Genomic DNA, 16058 nt, shown 5'->3' on the forward strand with positions numbered 1-16058 from the left:
ATTTGTAGTTAAATCATTTTCAGATATCTTTTAGTTTCAGCCTACAATATCCATAAGGTTTATGCACTAAAATCAAAATCTCTTGAGACCATGTTGTTTATAGCCTATTGCGGAAACAGAGACTTCTGGGAGAAAATGCTGGATATTATGAATGAAAATTGTCACTCTTCCGTTATTCCTGCATTATTCAGGTGTCCTTGGGCGAGATATTTACCATTTAACTGTGAACATGCCTTGAATGCAAGTTATGAATTAAAAAAAAAAGACCAATAGGCCTAAATAAATGAATAAATAACAAACTAAAACATCCAGTTATTTAGTAGCCTAGCCTACACAACAATATTATGATGCTTAATACAGCAGACAGTGAACATGTCATGGTCTACTGGACCCACAGTAAATGTAAACGTTATTTCATCTCATCCATATTTGAGCAGCAGCAGAGTTTAGTGCTCCGTTTTCCTCCCAGTCAGAGCCGCTTATTCCGGAGCTTGGGAATAATGTCGCTGTCACTGTTTTGGGGGCTGGGGAGCGCTTTAACCCGGTCACAACGTGGGGAAGTTGCGCACGGTTTTTCTACGTTGCCATGGGATTTTGTAAAAACCTATTGACTACGATAGGGTCCCTTCTTTCTTTTCTCCGGCTCTGTCTTTGTGGAGGAGGAGGAGGAAGAAACTGCTATTACTTTTTTCTTACAGAGGCGGGGAGGTGGAGGAGGGTGTGTGAGTGAGAGAGACAGAGAGAGAGAGAGGGAGTGTGTGTGAGTGTGGTGGGGGATAGTAGCATCCAGCAGGGGAGGGGGAGGAGAGGAGAGGAGGTAGCTACTCCGGCTCACTGCGAGGCAAAGCGGCGTGAACAGTCAGACCTCCCTCTCTGCCCGGTCTGCTTCTTCCAGCGGAGGAGGAAAATCAACTTTTGTGAGAGGCTGCCTGCCACGGCATGACTTCCACCTGAACGTGAGTTGACACATTTTTTTTTCTTTCTGTACTCTGTAATTGTTATTTTTTCCCCCCATGCACCCAACACATTGTTGAGTGTTGTCAGTTGTTGTTGCACACTTGTTAGAAATGTTGGCTGAAAGCTGTGAAACACGGAGCTCTCAGCTGGTAAAACACGGGTTGAGCGGGCACCTGTGCAGAAATTGTCGATCCTGTGTCGCTGCAGGTGGCTGGAAATTAAAATTAAGAGAGGTGAGGTGAGATGAAGGGGTGTGTTGTAGGGAAGTGTAGTCACGACTGATGTTTTATCTTCATTTTTAATAAGTAGACTTTCAGTTTAGTCACAAGCAGAGATGAGAGGAGGGGAACCAGTGGAGGGGCTAAGCTAGCTTAACCTGGTTTACCCACCTGCAGAGGCACTACCCACCCACCCCTCCTTTTTTATTTTTTCCAATTTTTATTTAAGCTTAACCTATCATATTAAATTTTTTACATTAACTATGTGATGCAAGGATGCAGGTGGTATTAGAGCTGATGGGAATGCTTTAATGTATCTCTGCGGCAAAAGTTAATTTCTTTTATTACCTATTTATGTGAGTGCCTGATAACAATCAGTGAGTGCACATCACACTGTCTTTCTTCTTATTTTCCACCACACTGCCCATCACTCATGTAATGATCTCAGCCTGCTTATCACTGCCTCTCTCATGCTGAATACCGAAACCGCAGAACTGAATCATACCTTGTCACCCAATGTGGTTGAACAGCATATTTCTCATTTTTGTATTGGCAGCAGATTTCTGCGGCGTGGCCGGCATAGAGGGACAGTTGTGTATAGAAGAGGGGGGAAGAAAAAAAAATTGCATGAGCAGACATCTGTGACTGCTGATGGTTGAACTACAGCAACATTTTACTGTGCAGATTTCAGTGTAGAGCAAGTGCCATTTCAGCAGATTTATTCTTACACTGTGAAAAAGGTAAGTGTTGTCAAGTGGCACTAGGAAAAAACATCGAAAGTCTCCAAAAGGTTGTTTTATTCTTGAGAATAAAGTAAAGAATCCCCCTTTTCAGGACTTCCTTTGTAGCTGGCGCCTGTGACAAACCACTAACTATTTGTCTTTGCAGAGAGAATTTCTTTTAGAGCAGTCAAAATAACCTAGGTTTACTTTAATCCCCTTTCACACTTAATGTAATTGCTCGTCATTACATGCATTGCTGTTGCACAAGTGTGAGGCGTGGATGGCACAAGATTAGAATGACTGATGAGACTTCAATGAGTGTGATTAAAATCACATTACACTGACATTTCAGTAGATTGGTGTTGTGGTTGTTACCTATAGCTTTGGTAATTGATGGGGATGTGGATGGAGCAGTTGTTGCTTGCATGTTTGATGTGTTTGTTGCATTTATAGATCAGATATATCTCACGTGGTTAACACAGTGATTCCCTCAATATGAATATTTACAATGTATGCAAATTTATCACACACTGTGGAAGTGCTGCGCATTCGAATGTTGGTTTTCTCAGTTGTTGTTGTTGTTGTCGTAGTTGTGTGGTGTCTCATTACAGATGATGCCTTTGAGGGGATCCCAGGAAACAAAGAAACGTTACACAGTTTACCCATTATTTGATATTTGTATTCTTTTTGATGCCTTTCTTTCATTGTTCTCAACACACTCAGCCTGCCCTATATCGTCTGGAACACAGTCTGTGGCACATTTTCCCAAAAAATCAAGAAATGCGGTCCCATTGTAGTAAACACACTCCTCACTACAGCTTTTGCTACTAGTCGTAGTAGTGCTAGTGGTGCTGCCACTCCTGACTCTGATCCTGCTGCTGCTTAATGTTAAACACAACCTTCTGAAGGTCAGACAGCCATTAGTGAATATAATCATCTCAAGCTGCTCTTCAGGAGGAGCAGATCCTATTTATGTTGCCCCCCTGCTCCTCCCAGCAGCCCCGTGCCAAAAGCACGTAAGTTCTCCAGCGTTGCCAGAATTATCGCAGGTAAGTTGCCTGAATTTAATTTCTAGGCCAAAGACAAGAGCTCCTAATGGCACTTGTCATCACACGTGGTCCCCAGCCTCTCTGTATTCAGGGCAGTGGTGCTTTGTGTCCAGAAGTAGGTCGAATGCTTCTCACCAAACAATTTGAGCGAGAGCCAGTAATTGGACAAGCGAAGTGTCGACCATCTCCCAGCCGGTCCATGTCAGCCAGCCCCTCTCGCCACTTAATATGCAGCTCCAACCTGGCACATTTCATGGACCTTTTTCATCCTTTTAATCATTTAGATTACAAAATGCAGGAAACAGAACATCCTTTGTAGCTACAGACAGACTCAGTCTTCATATGTTAGTGGCTGGCAGACTCAACCAGGAACAAATGTCTGCTCATGTGTCAAGAAAACACCCAGTTATGGTAACTGTTTGGATCAGACTTTCCTCCTGCACGTCACAGTATGATATCTGGCTGTCTTTGCCGAAAAACAGATTGAAACTCAGTCACACAGACGAGCGATAAAAAGCGCCGGAGCCTGCGTCTCGCTGTGTTGTTTTCATCTTTTTTTTGCGCGATCATCAAAAACTTGTTCGGAGGCAAGAGGTGCACTGAAGATGTGAAAGATGGAGGCAAGCTGTGATTTTGTCTTTACCCCATACAGGTGTGTGTTTGCGGTGATGCAGGCCTGTTTGTGCTCTCGAAACTTGGTGGGTTGTCCTTTGTGCATGAGAATGAAAAGGAGATAGGGAGAGAGAGAGACATTTCTTAATGGTGGGGCTGTATACACCTGGCCTTAAACAGTGCACACTGACAGATGTATGCATGAAGACTCAGTGCAGCTTCAGTTATACATCGGTGTATGACGAGCCAACCAAAACTGGAACCTGAATTTACCACATATGATTTTGAAGGTTTAGCTTCTGTCTGTGAATCTTTGTGAATTTAAACCACTTTAAAATGTGTTTTCTGCTCAGTCATGAGTAGATGCATCTCTTATCAGCATCAGTGGTGTAATTTCAGGCTATAATTCAGTCTCTTGGATTGAATCAGGAGTATCAGATGGCTATTAGAGATTAGAGAGCAGGAGTGAATTGGTATATCAGTCTAATCGTCCATTTAAGATGCCCTATCTAGAGTGTGTGGTGTGATGATTTAAAAAAAAAACAGTGAAGACTATGTTTGTAGGTTGATTCGTGGATACCAAGTGTAAAACCTAAACTCTGATAACAAACACAAACACTACAGTGATACCTTTTGGAGTTGAGATGTTAACAGTGTGTGTCCAAGTGTAGCTGGCGGATGCGGCGGGAAGGTGTGGAGCCTAGCAAGTAGTACCCAGGCCCTAATTGAGGTTCAGCTCAGGCACCAGCACTACAAGCAATTACAGTGACGATTCGTGCTCTCTGTGCTGCAGGCAGAGTTGAGAGTGCTGCAGCGCCATCGTACCTGAACACCACCCCACCACCACCACCCCTTTCATGTTTGTCACTTACTGACAGCCGGAAAAGGCACATTCTAGCCAGCATGCTCTGGAAATGTGTTTGGTTACATTAAATATTCATTTCCTTGTCTGCTGTCTGGCAATGTGCATATTTATTTATCAGATTTTTAATGATACCTTTGGCCAGTTGAGAGCAGAGAGAGATAGGAGAGAGAGAGAGCATCGGTGATGATTCCCTCCTCACAGCCTCTGATGGGAATGGAGGAGGATGTGAAGATAAGAGGCTGCTGATCATCAGAAATCAAGGTTTATTTCTTATTTAACAGGCCAATGCATCATCAGGAGCCACTGGGTGAACGTGATCAATGGCTTCTGGAGCTGCACGGACAATTAATCAGTGAAGTTAATACTGAAGGACAAACCCGCAGTGAGGTCAATGTTATCTCGTGTGTTCAGCGCCTCTTTTCTCAGCAGGAGGGAATGAGAGGTCAGCAGCCAGCGCTGGCAATGTGTTATGGATATGTCTGCGCCTGAGGGTGGAGTTTAGCCCAATGTTGTCCTCATAAACAACATGTAGCCCAGACATATTGTTTGTTGCCAGCTGTGAGGATTGTGTGCTTTTCATGCCTTTCATTACATTTCGTGCTTGCATGTCGCCATTCAGAAAAAAACGGAGGATATCTCTTTATTGTTGTGTCCAAGCGACAGCATCCACTTGTTGTGTTTTACATCCTTACCCCTGGGCTTTTTGTGAATGCTTCTTTCGTGGGAATTCTTTACATCCTCTGTTGTATTCAATGCAAAGCCTGTGATTTGCCCTGATACCCATCCTCATAGGGTTTTCAGAATTGTAATTCTCTGTGTTTAATTAATCAACAGAGATTATGCTCACATGAAAACCATAACTAGTAAAGAGAACCAATAAGGGGATGTTTTATGAGAGCAATTCTAATCCCCATGTGCGCCGCTGTCAGCTCCAAACTCATTTTCCAATCGTATTGTCCCGATTCTTGTGTGCCTGCTCAGATTTATAATGCCGCTGTTGAATAACAGGGAACATATCCTCTAAATCCAATGTTTATGTTAAAAACCTTGGTGAAAAGGGCAGCACAACCATAAGATTCACCCAGGAACAACAAACATGACAGCAATGCCCCAAAGAGTAAGAAGTTATTGCCTTAAAGTCACCGGGATCCAGGGATGATTTCCATTTCAATTGCTGGCTCAATTTGGGATAACTCATGCATACAGAGAAAAAAGGAACAAAGAGCATAGAAATAAAACTGACAAATGTAGAGAATGGAACAGAGGAACGTGGTGTCATTGGCTTTGTGTCCCATGAAGGGTATTGTGTATGGCTTCATGGATAAGGTTGGAAGGAGACCCTTGGGACGTGGAAGTGAAGGGCACCAAGGATGAGGGGAGGACATGTGTGACAGGCAGAGGACATACGAGACAGAAGTGAAACACGCCTTATACTATAATGCTAGTGAGGTTGGTACTGTTGGCCAGTACCAATTGCTCAGTACAAATTCCCATAGTGCAAAAAGCATGCTTTGTCCAAGCAGCAGCCCAAAGGCCTACACTCCATTCAGCCATTCAGCTCTTAACCTCCAGCAAATCCAGTGGCCTTTGTGAAGCTCTAAGGAACTGTATCTTAGCTATGGTATCTATTAGAGCTTTATAAAAGGCACATGGAAGTCCAGTTGCCTTTTGTAAAGCTCCAAGACTATTGTAAGCTTTGACTTGGTATTTCTTAGAGCTTTGCATTTTAGGTTGATAATTTAGTTATTAATTTTAAATTTCAAGTTTTTTTGTCAGTTAATTCACTAATTGTTAATCCCTCAAACACATTTTGCAACTATTAAGCTGCATGATTGTGTATATAGTCATCTAATATTACATCCATCAAACAGATATTTCTTTATCTAGCTCATTACTTTGCTGGTTTCAGATTGCATTTCATCTGTACAAATCTCAAATGGCTGCTTTCTCTGAATACAAATTTAAAGTCTGGACCAGCAAAATAAAATGTCAGAATAGGATACTGGCATACAGACTTTTTATTTTTATTTTTTACTCAGAACCCCATTCCCCTCCCCCCTGCACATTCAGATGTGATGCGGTACCTTACAAATCAATACTTGATCATTTGTATGAGATAATGTGTCCCTTAAATGCTGTAACAGCCTGTGTAGAAGTAGGTGGGTCGTGTGTGTGTGTGCGACAGGGTCTGCTGTGCGGGGCAGCAGTGTCCAGAGGCGTCCCCAGGGATCTCATTACACTGTGCTGGGCTCCGCTGGGTACTGTAAGTGGACTGCTGGGAGCCCCAAGCCAGTGCAGCTACATGTATGTTGATTCGGTGTGAACATGTGAGCCGGGCACTTGCTCTGCATAGTAAGAGGCTGTTTACTGGCCCATTGAGGCCCAGAGTCAAGCACAGCGCTATCCTCCAAATGGGGGATTAGAGGGCAGATCAAGCATGATTAGAATGATGAAACAAAGAGGCTGAGCCTCTGAGTGGTCAATTAGCTAAGTCGGCTATGAGAAAGTAGCATAGTTCTTGTTTTGTTTCCTCTTGTAGTGGTTGTATTGGTTGATTTGCCTCAGATTGTCATTTTATGTTCAATCACAATGTGCAGACAACAAATAAACAAAATATTTTTTAGACCTTCCTTCCCAATATAAACTGAATGGAGACAGCCTGGTCCTGCAGCACTGTCTAGTTATTGTCCATTAGCTACACCATTGAAGTATTTTACTGCAGGTGCACAGCCCTCCTATCTGTGGCAGAACTGGACTATTTTCCTCATAACTTACATGTTCAGCAGATTTTGAGAGCTGAAATAGTTGTTGGGAGTCTTTGCACTTGTCCTTAAGGGTCTCCTTCCAAGAGTCAGAACTCAGCATGCCTCCTTCTTAATGTACTCACACCCACTCTGAGCAAATGTTGAGTGAAAGATCTTGCCAAGCTGGTACGAATCCAAATTAATTCATCAGCTTGGGGGAGCGCCGCTCTCCATTTTTACAAGTGTGACCCGCAGACCAGCCGTTATGAACTACACACCTTTTTGACCTCATTATTTTTACACCTCTAGATTCTTTTGGGTAGGAAACAAGACTTCTTGCCAGAGCACGTTTTTATGGCCCCATATCGCGTTGCAAAAGACCTCACCTTGTAACATTTTCTGCGGTTTACAATGGATTTTTAATGACTATCGGGGGATGGATTTGCTGTAGAATTGAGACCAGTCACAATGTCTCATTCTGGTTAGGTAGTACTGTTATTATTCTGAGGCTTAAAAAAAAACAGCCCGCTACTAAATTACTAAGCATTTTAGTCACAAAACACTGGAACACGCAACAGGGCAGTGGTATGGGTAAATACTGTTTAATTGCATTAGCTAATCAGTGTAATGCAGCCTTTCCTGAACAACTACGAGGGTAATGCTAATTCTGAGTGTAGTGCTCATTATGAAATGCCAACCAGTTAAGCATCCTCCATAATTTGAATTAATAATAATTATTTTCCTTTTAGACCGTAGCATGCAAAGACTGTAATGCAACAGATTGGACCTTTAGATGACAGTAGAGACAGCAGATCACAGTATAGATTTGTAAAGGTCTGTCTTAGAAATAGAGGGAATAGAATGAATTTCCACAGTAGACAAAACTTTGAAGGGTTTTTTCTCTTTTACAGAAATACAGCTGCAAGGTCCTTCTCTTGGCCATGAGCCTGAGAGTTAGAAAACCATGCATTTTTGTATGTTTAGTCTTGTGTGAACTTCTACACTGAAAGAAAAACACAGAATACACTGTAAACTCTTACAGTTAGATTAACAACCTGAAAAAATTTCAGGTCCTCATTTATTTAACATTTAACATGGAAAGAACAGACAATTGTTTGATTCTATTAATATTAAACCACCCAATATTTAATAATATACTGATAATATTAGTGCTTTGCAGCTGTAGTGGTTTGTCAGTAAACATTCATCAATGTAGAATCCACTTATCCTCCAACAAATTGTTTTATGTAGGCTTCACTCATATTTTATACTTAAAAGACATTGATAAAGTGAACTATCAAATTAGAGTAAGACAGAGTGATTTTTCCCCCAGCACAGGAAATGCAATTACATCTGGCTCTACTGCAGGCATCTGTAGGCCATATTAAAAATCTGGGTTTAATCTGGTCTGGGTTCCAAGTGAACCAGTGGAGTCACAATTTTTGTGCTCAGTCAAAGTTGTTAAGTCTTTGTAAGAGGAAACCTACAGGCGTTCAGTGTGAGTGCTTTGCCAATTTGAAATGGCTTAAAGGTTTGAGGCAGTGGCTTCGAGAAACAAAAACAGATCAATAGAGGTGATCCTAGTGGAATCCTGCTTTGATATCCTGGGCTTCAGCCTGGAAATGCTCCCATCAGTCTTCATGTGACATGTATCACAGGCATGTTTTTCATTGTTTTGTTTTTTTTATTTTGCTCTTGGACACTCACTTCTCCATGGCTCACTTCCAGTCAGCAGGTGGTCTTCACTTGTATGATTCACCTTCATCACTAGAACTCCTTGAGATACAGCACTCTAGGCAGTTTGTTGTTTTTAACACTCACATTTGCATTTAAATTGACTTCATGCCACCATCATTTATTTTCTTGAGAGAGTGACACGTTCGTCGACGGCTTTGCTTCTAATTCTCTTGCATCTGCTCCAAGTATGATAACAGAAGCAGGATTATTATTCTGTGAAATGGTGGTCTACGGTAACTTTGTTTCATAGTGCACCGAAATCACACAGCAGCCCCAGACGGACCACTAGTGTCTTACAAATTCTTTCAAAACTGCAGATTAAATTCTGGTCAGTCATGCGTGATGGCTTTTCTCATGAATTAACTGTAGCTTAGAAGAAAAAATGTCTTCGTATTGGCGAGTAAAATGAACTCTGAATGTTGTTGTAGGAATTTAGTCAAATTTTATTTCCATTTCTTCTACTGAGGTGAGAGGAACACTACGACAGAGCTGTGCATGTGGGACTGTTGGCGCTACATATCACACTGACTTGTAATGCAAACTGACGTGTTTCTCACACAGTTTTTGCATGCGCTTTAGTGTCAGCAAAAATGGGAATTACACCTGTTTAACTTGAAAAATAGATTTATTAATCTGAAGCTCTTTGAAGTCATGGTGATGTCACCTCTGTGATTTATCCAGCTTATAAAAAATGTTGAATAAGAGCTCTGCCAGCACTGCAGGGGTCATAATAATTTAGGAGACCACGGTGGGAGATGTGATGGGATCACGAGAGTGACAGTTTGACGCAGGATGCTCGCACAGATCACCCCAGACAGTGACTATAATTGACACTATTAGCCTTGAGGTCTGTCAGTTTTTCTGACAGCCGGTGAATTCACGTGCACCCTCCCTCCACGATACATAACAAATTCATACCTTCTGTTTTTAAACCATTTTATGCCTCAGTAATTCCTTTCTAACAGCCACTTTCTCCAGCTGAGCCACAGTTTCCACCCTGTGTCATGGACTTGTGATTCAGAGACTGAAGTGGGTGAACCGGTGGCCAACATGCCCTCGTGAAATTCAGGTCTGCAGGTCTGATTCCCCTCAGGGTGCTTGTCTTCTTGCTGAACTGGTGCTGTATAGGCCCCTTGGCTCTTGCCGTGTGGCGTAACTCACCTGCTGTCGAAACATTTGGATCACATCCCCTAGTGCCGAGCAGTCCCCGGGTCTCCATTTGCAGCCAAGACCAAGGTTACAGATGGCTTTGCTTCTTCCTGTGGTTCATTGGTGGAAGAGGTACAGAGGGTTTGAAGGTTACGAGCAGGTCTTCCTGCGCTCCGTGTCGAATGTCATTACCAACACACAGAGGCCTCTTTAATACTTGAGCCCCCCTTTTTTCTTTACCACCTGCAGTGCGATGGGATTTTAGCCGGGGTCAAAAGTGTGCCAGAAGTACTGCTATTAACCCTGTGTATTGTGCCTTTCTATGAAGGGCAGTCCACTGGCAGCCTCTTCCCCTGTTTATAATAGAACAGACTGCATTCCTTCCAGTGAGCACGGACATCGTCAGCTGCCTCTCAAAGAGCCTTCATGCCGATTTCGCAACAGTGGACACTGTTTTAACCCTCTTTTACACAGCCCTCATTTTTCAATCCTGTTTAGACCAAAGCTGCTCCTCATTGGGGTTGGGTTCAGCCATCTCCATCATGAAGTAAACAACATCCCTGCTCTTACTCGCTACATGAGCAGAGTGTAAAGACTCATTCAAAGCGAGTGAAAAAAACAATGAGCCCTCTCCAGTGTGTGTGGGAGAGCTGTGTCTTAGCTCAACAAAGAACGACTGATGCCGTGTTTGCAAGTTGACAGAGTCATGTTAGCATCCCACTAAAGAGAGGAGGATTTTCCCAGCATTCACAGCAGCGCTATTTTGATCCGCTGCATCAGGGAGATGTAAATCACCACAGCGATGTTCCTCGCACTTCGTGTGTGGTGGTGTCACTCAAAACGTTAACCTGCACACATTTAACTTCACAACATCTTTTCTTGGACCAACTTATAAAGTTGTTTAATTGCTTGTTTATACACTATTAGTCTATGAATTATAATTTTACACATACTGGCTGTGGTTGTAATCGTAATTTAAATTCTCTACATGGTTTTCTAACACAGATGGTAGAGCAGCTGTGATAGAAAGAATTAGTCAAAAAAGCTCTCAGGCCCGGACCCTCCTACATCACTTTGTGACTGCATGATTACTACCCTGAAGGGAAAGAAACACACTGAATATGTGGCGTGAGTAATGGATATTCATCTACTGTCTGTGTGGTGATTCATTTTATATGTGGCTAGAGGAGTACAGTGTTACAAGGTGAGTGTGCGTTGCCTGTGGAGTCACATCTATCTGTTTATTTTTCTGTGAATTGTGAAACAGGGACCAATATTGATCAAGTCAACCGTAAGCATAGCTGTAGGCCGGGGGAGTCCATTACAATGCTCAGCCTGAAGAGACCAGACACTGTCCCCGACAGCAACTGTAGAGGGATTTGTTTTTCCCAATAAAGCAGGGGAAATGGTATCAAAATGCCCCCACCCGCATACACAGGGGCTGATTTATAAGCCTGCATGGCTCCAGTTTCCTGCTGCCGTGTTAAAGCAGGAGGTGGTAACATTAAACTGATGGCACAGCTTTCATCCTTTTCCACGGTCAGTAAACAGCACCCAGGTAGAAAGCTCAGGTTTTGCACTGGATTTCACTGCTTTGATTTGGTTAATTTGTAGATGTGTTTTTTTTTTTTTGCTTTGGACTTCAAAAGCAGCGTAAACGTACATGTAAGAGAGAGGGAAACTGGTTTGATCAAAGGTATACGTGTCCGCATCAAAGGGATGTTGTTTTGAGTCGTTTGGTTCTGGTCTTGACACCCTAAATCCAACAAGGCTACTATCTACACTAGAGCATGCTGGGGAATCCTCTTCCAGTCTGACCAGAGCCAGAAGCTCTGGTTCCCATAATGCAGAGCACAGCAAGTCCACAGCCATCATCATTAGAGCTGCACCACTGTGGACACTAATGGCTGTCCCCGTTCTGCTGCCTCGGCACATTCAGGGCTCATCTGAGACTTGGGGGGGTGTGAACACATGAATTAAATCAAGAGAGATGAATTCACTGGTTTTGTTCCTGCTTTAAAGCAAGACGCAGGACGCAATAACCCACTGAGCTGGGAGCCACCATGAGTGCATTTGTTGTGAGGTCTTCTTTCAACCACCCCTTGAATCATCAAAGGAGGCTTATTGAGGAGCCGGTCCTTGTTTATCTTCATTTAAAGGTTGGGAAAAGATGGCGTGTGTTTTTTTGTTTTTTTTACCCGTTTCAATATTGAGCAGAGAGGATGTGGGAGGAAAGATGAACAGTGGTGGTAGTGTTAACTGGGGGGATGGGGCTGGTAGAATTGATGGGCGATGTGTGTGCTGTCCCTGGACTCCTAATTGTCTTTTAAGATTTCAAATAGCCTTATAAGCATCTCGAGATGGAAAACGCTCCAGCATCTTAAGATGCATGGTTGTACATAATCTGTGTGCAAATTTTAGGCAGAATGAAGATTTATCACCTCTGTTTTTCAGAAAAGATTATAAAAAACAATATTTGAAAATCAATATAGGGTCATGACAAGGAACATTCATCAAATATTTTTTATATATATATATTTTTTTTTCAGTCATGGTAAAAAGCTTTAGATGGCCATCTTTTTCCAATTACATGCAAAGGCGGACATCATCCAATCCAACCCCGTTCCTGCTGTTTTTTGCAGTGACAGTATAGATTTTCAGCCATCCAAATGAACTCTTCACTGAAGAGCCTGCAGTCATTGTGCATGCCCTTTCCCTGGCTTTAGGCACAACCATTCCCTCCTCCAAATGTACACTTTACAAATCAATAAGCTTTCACAGTAATTTAACTCCTATGTGTGTTCCTATAGAGCGTGCAGTAAATTCACTGTACATCAGAGGTAGAGTTAAATCAGTGTTGTTCCCTGTTGTCCTCGCTACTGAAAGGCTGGTTAATTGATGTCATGGCACAGACTGTATGGTTTGTCACAGTCTAACATATTTATTTTACTCAGTGTAAGCCATTTACAGGCTTACTTGTATGGAATGCACAAAAATGGTGCTTGGTTTTCTGCATGGATTGGCTGCACTCATCAGGATTGCACATGAGATGCTACTTGATTTATGTGTTGGCTTTTGAATCCGGGGTGATTCTGGCAAGTAGGGCGTCATCAGTGATTAGTTCAGTTGTTGTGCTCTGCCCTACCTGATGCCGATCAATACTCATATTGAGGGAGATCGATCCCCTATATAGAGCAGGGGACGGGATCCCCAGTGCTGCTTTTTGGTTGGAGGCTGACTAAATCTGGACTTCTGGGGCCAATGATTAATGATTTTCAGGATTAAAATATTATCTTAACAATTTATCAGCTGATGTTCTTTTAGTTTTTATTTCAGTCAAAGAGAGCTAACAGACACAGTGCTAAAAAGTCAAAAAGTAAAGTATTTTAATTTTGAACATGCTGCTCTGCCAGCTCATTTGTACTCTGACTGACACATCTGTCTTTGTTAAGCCAGTTGCTGTCAATAATATCTGCCTTCCAATATGTTGGCCTGGCTCAAATTTTTGGTTTTTAATTACATTACCTTTGATTCCAGACCAGTAAGGGCAAACTCATTAGTTTTGTGGAAATGACAAACCCAAAAACACATAATTAAGCATGCTGGCAGAAGGCTGCAGTCACTTGTCCAAGGTTGCTTAATTGTATAAACCCTCTGCTTTACATTGTAAACGTCCTCTGACAAACTTGTCTAGCTAAAATTCAAATTATTCCAAACAACAAGGCCTCTACAGAAACCATATGTGGTGACATGATTTTACAGTTGTAATTTCCAGAGATATACTGTATCTAGTTCACTTGCTTTTTGATCAATTCTGCTTTTCAATAACCTCATTCTGTGGCGGTAGTGCCCTGACTACCACGGACAACTGGTGAGGGAAAATCAAAGCCACCTACTGAGAAATGTAGGCACGTTGCTAAGATGCAGCGGACCGACCATTGTTCATCATTAGGCACAGCTGAAGAATATGCATTATGGATGAGTTAGCCATTGCGCATGTAACAGGTAAACTGATAAAGGTTTGGAGATGAAAGCTGGGATGTCAGACAGCGAAGAGCCTGCCTCAGACTGACCACAGATCCCGCTGCGTCCACAGCATGAGCCAGAATCAGAGATCAATCAAAGCCTTCGTTAATGGAGCAAACAGCAGAGAGGGATTCTGTTTGGTCTATTACCAGTCTTCTGAAAAGCAGCAAGGTAGAATACATTAAACACTTCTGTCTTCGTGACATGAAGCATCTGTAGGTATGTTAAAAAAAAGGAGTGTCAGTTGAAGATTAAATATTTAAGGCAAATGTATTCTCTTTTGGGTGTGGTTGGTTTCGTCCTTTGTCACAGCCAGAGAAGGTCATAAATGAAGCACAGTTTCCTCTTATTGACCTTAATGTGATATCAGACTGCCTTCACTCACTATGTATCCTACTTGAGTAGGATACATTATTTCTATTCCATGTCTTCAACTTTGACAGGCGCAAAAACAAAATATAAAAAGTGTTTAAAAGACAGGGAAAAGTGTGGAATTTATTTACCATATTTATTTGGTTACATTTCTCTGTGTACAAATAATAAAATGAGAAATAAAATGCGTAATTGCTGAATAAAAACAAAACATCTTCTAGGAAAATCTACTGTCAAATGTTCTCTTCATGCTGTCCCAACTTCAATATGTCCAAAACAGAGCAATTCCTAAACCCTTTAATAGAGTCTTTCAGGGAGGCACAGGAAGAGGAACAAATGCCTCTATTCAGCAGCGTCCAAAATGCTAATGCCTCCGGCTCTTAACACGTTTATAAGGGTTCCCATGTCACGACATGGCATAGTCCAACCCCTAATGGTGGCTATGGCTGTGGACAACATGAAAAAGCCAAGACACATGATGGGACATGAGAAATATGACAACAAGACTGCCGGTTTCCAGAGGAACAGAGCACATCTAAAAACCCTATTTTCCCTCTTGGAGATGGTCGTAAGCATGTTATGTCACAGCGAATATTGAAATTTCTTTCCTCACAATCGCTCTTTTCACTGAAAGCTCTGTTTGGAATGCAGCTTCAGCCCTGACATTTAAAGTATCTATAAAAAGTTACTAGCGTTGCGTAGTTTTGTTATTACAACTGCCCACACATCAGTGTAGTCACGGACAAGTTAAAGGGGGAAACGAGGCATTAAAGTGACCAATAGCGCAGGTGTTGGCATTGGAACTATTGGCTCAAACCAGTGGGTTGTATTGAATTCTAGTAACTATGTGCCTCCATATGTAAATGATGTTAAAACGTGCTTCCGTATTGGACAAACTTTCAGCGAGCAAATAAATGAAGGGCAGGCAGGGTTTAGTGATTGCTTGGGAAAGTAATTACTCCTTATCTATATGGGTGCTGGGAGGCAGTCTGCAGAGCCAGGCTCCAGCCTCCAGGCCCTTTTTGGATTGATATTGTGTCAACCACTCAAAAGGTATTTCTCGAGTGACATTCTGGTCAACCTGTGGAACTGGCTCAATGTAGTATTGACCCGTTTGACTGATTAGTCAACGAAAACACGAAACTTCTCTTTCAAATCCTAATTCCATTTTCAATATGCTATTTCATGATCCAAGGCTTGTAGCTGTTGCAACAGTTGCCGGTCGACAAGGCAAACGCTGGGCTGACACTATTGAACTACTCTAGGGATGAGGTAGACATAGATGTAAATGGACTGTGCAACACTAGAACAACAGAGTGGCATGCTGCTATCAGTGCCTCAGGAGTGAATAAATGTGTCAATGTCTTTTCCCCAAGGCCAAAGCCTCATGCAATATCACTATTGGCAAACTCTTTTTGTGCATACCAGGTAACATTTGTGCCCAAGGTTTTTCAAATCCTCTGTTTTCCAGCATCGGTTTCATTCACTCAGAAATGGCAACGCTCATTGCTGTTTTCGGTGCTGCAGCAATCCGTGTCTCCACATTACCTTAAGTGATGTTTGTGACTGATGACTCATGACATAACTTGTGTGCTGCGTGCAGCTAG

At 42.3% G+C, this 16058-nt stretch overlaps 1 protein-coding gene across 1 annotated transcript in view; it reads left to right on the forward strand.

Annotated features, from left to right (window-relative positions):
- The first annotated feature begins 806 nt into the window (after positions 1-806).
- chl1b (cell adhesion molecule L1-like b) overlaps positions 807-16058 on the forward strand; it is a 66428-nt gene continuing 51176 nt past the window's right edge. The window contains exon 1 of the mRNA XM_083970983.1: positions 807-956. The gene's annotated coding sequence lies outside the window, so the exon portion shown is untranslated. The remainder of the gene's footprint in view (positions 957-16058) is intronic.

The sequence above is a fragment of the Trachurus trachurus genome, assembly GCF_905171665.1.
Source record: "Trachurus trachurus genome assembly, chromosome: 5".
NCBI classification, from domain to species: Eukaryota; Metazoa; Chordata; class Actinopteri; order Carangiformes; family Carangidae; genus Trachurus; species Trachurus trachurus.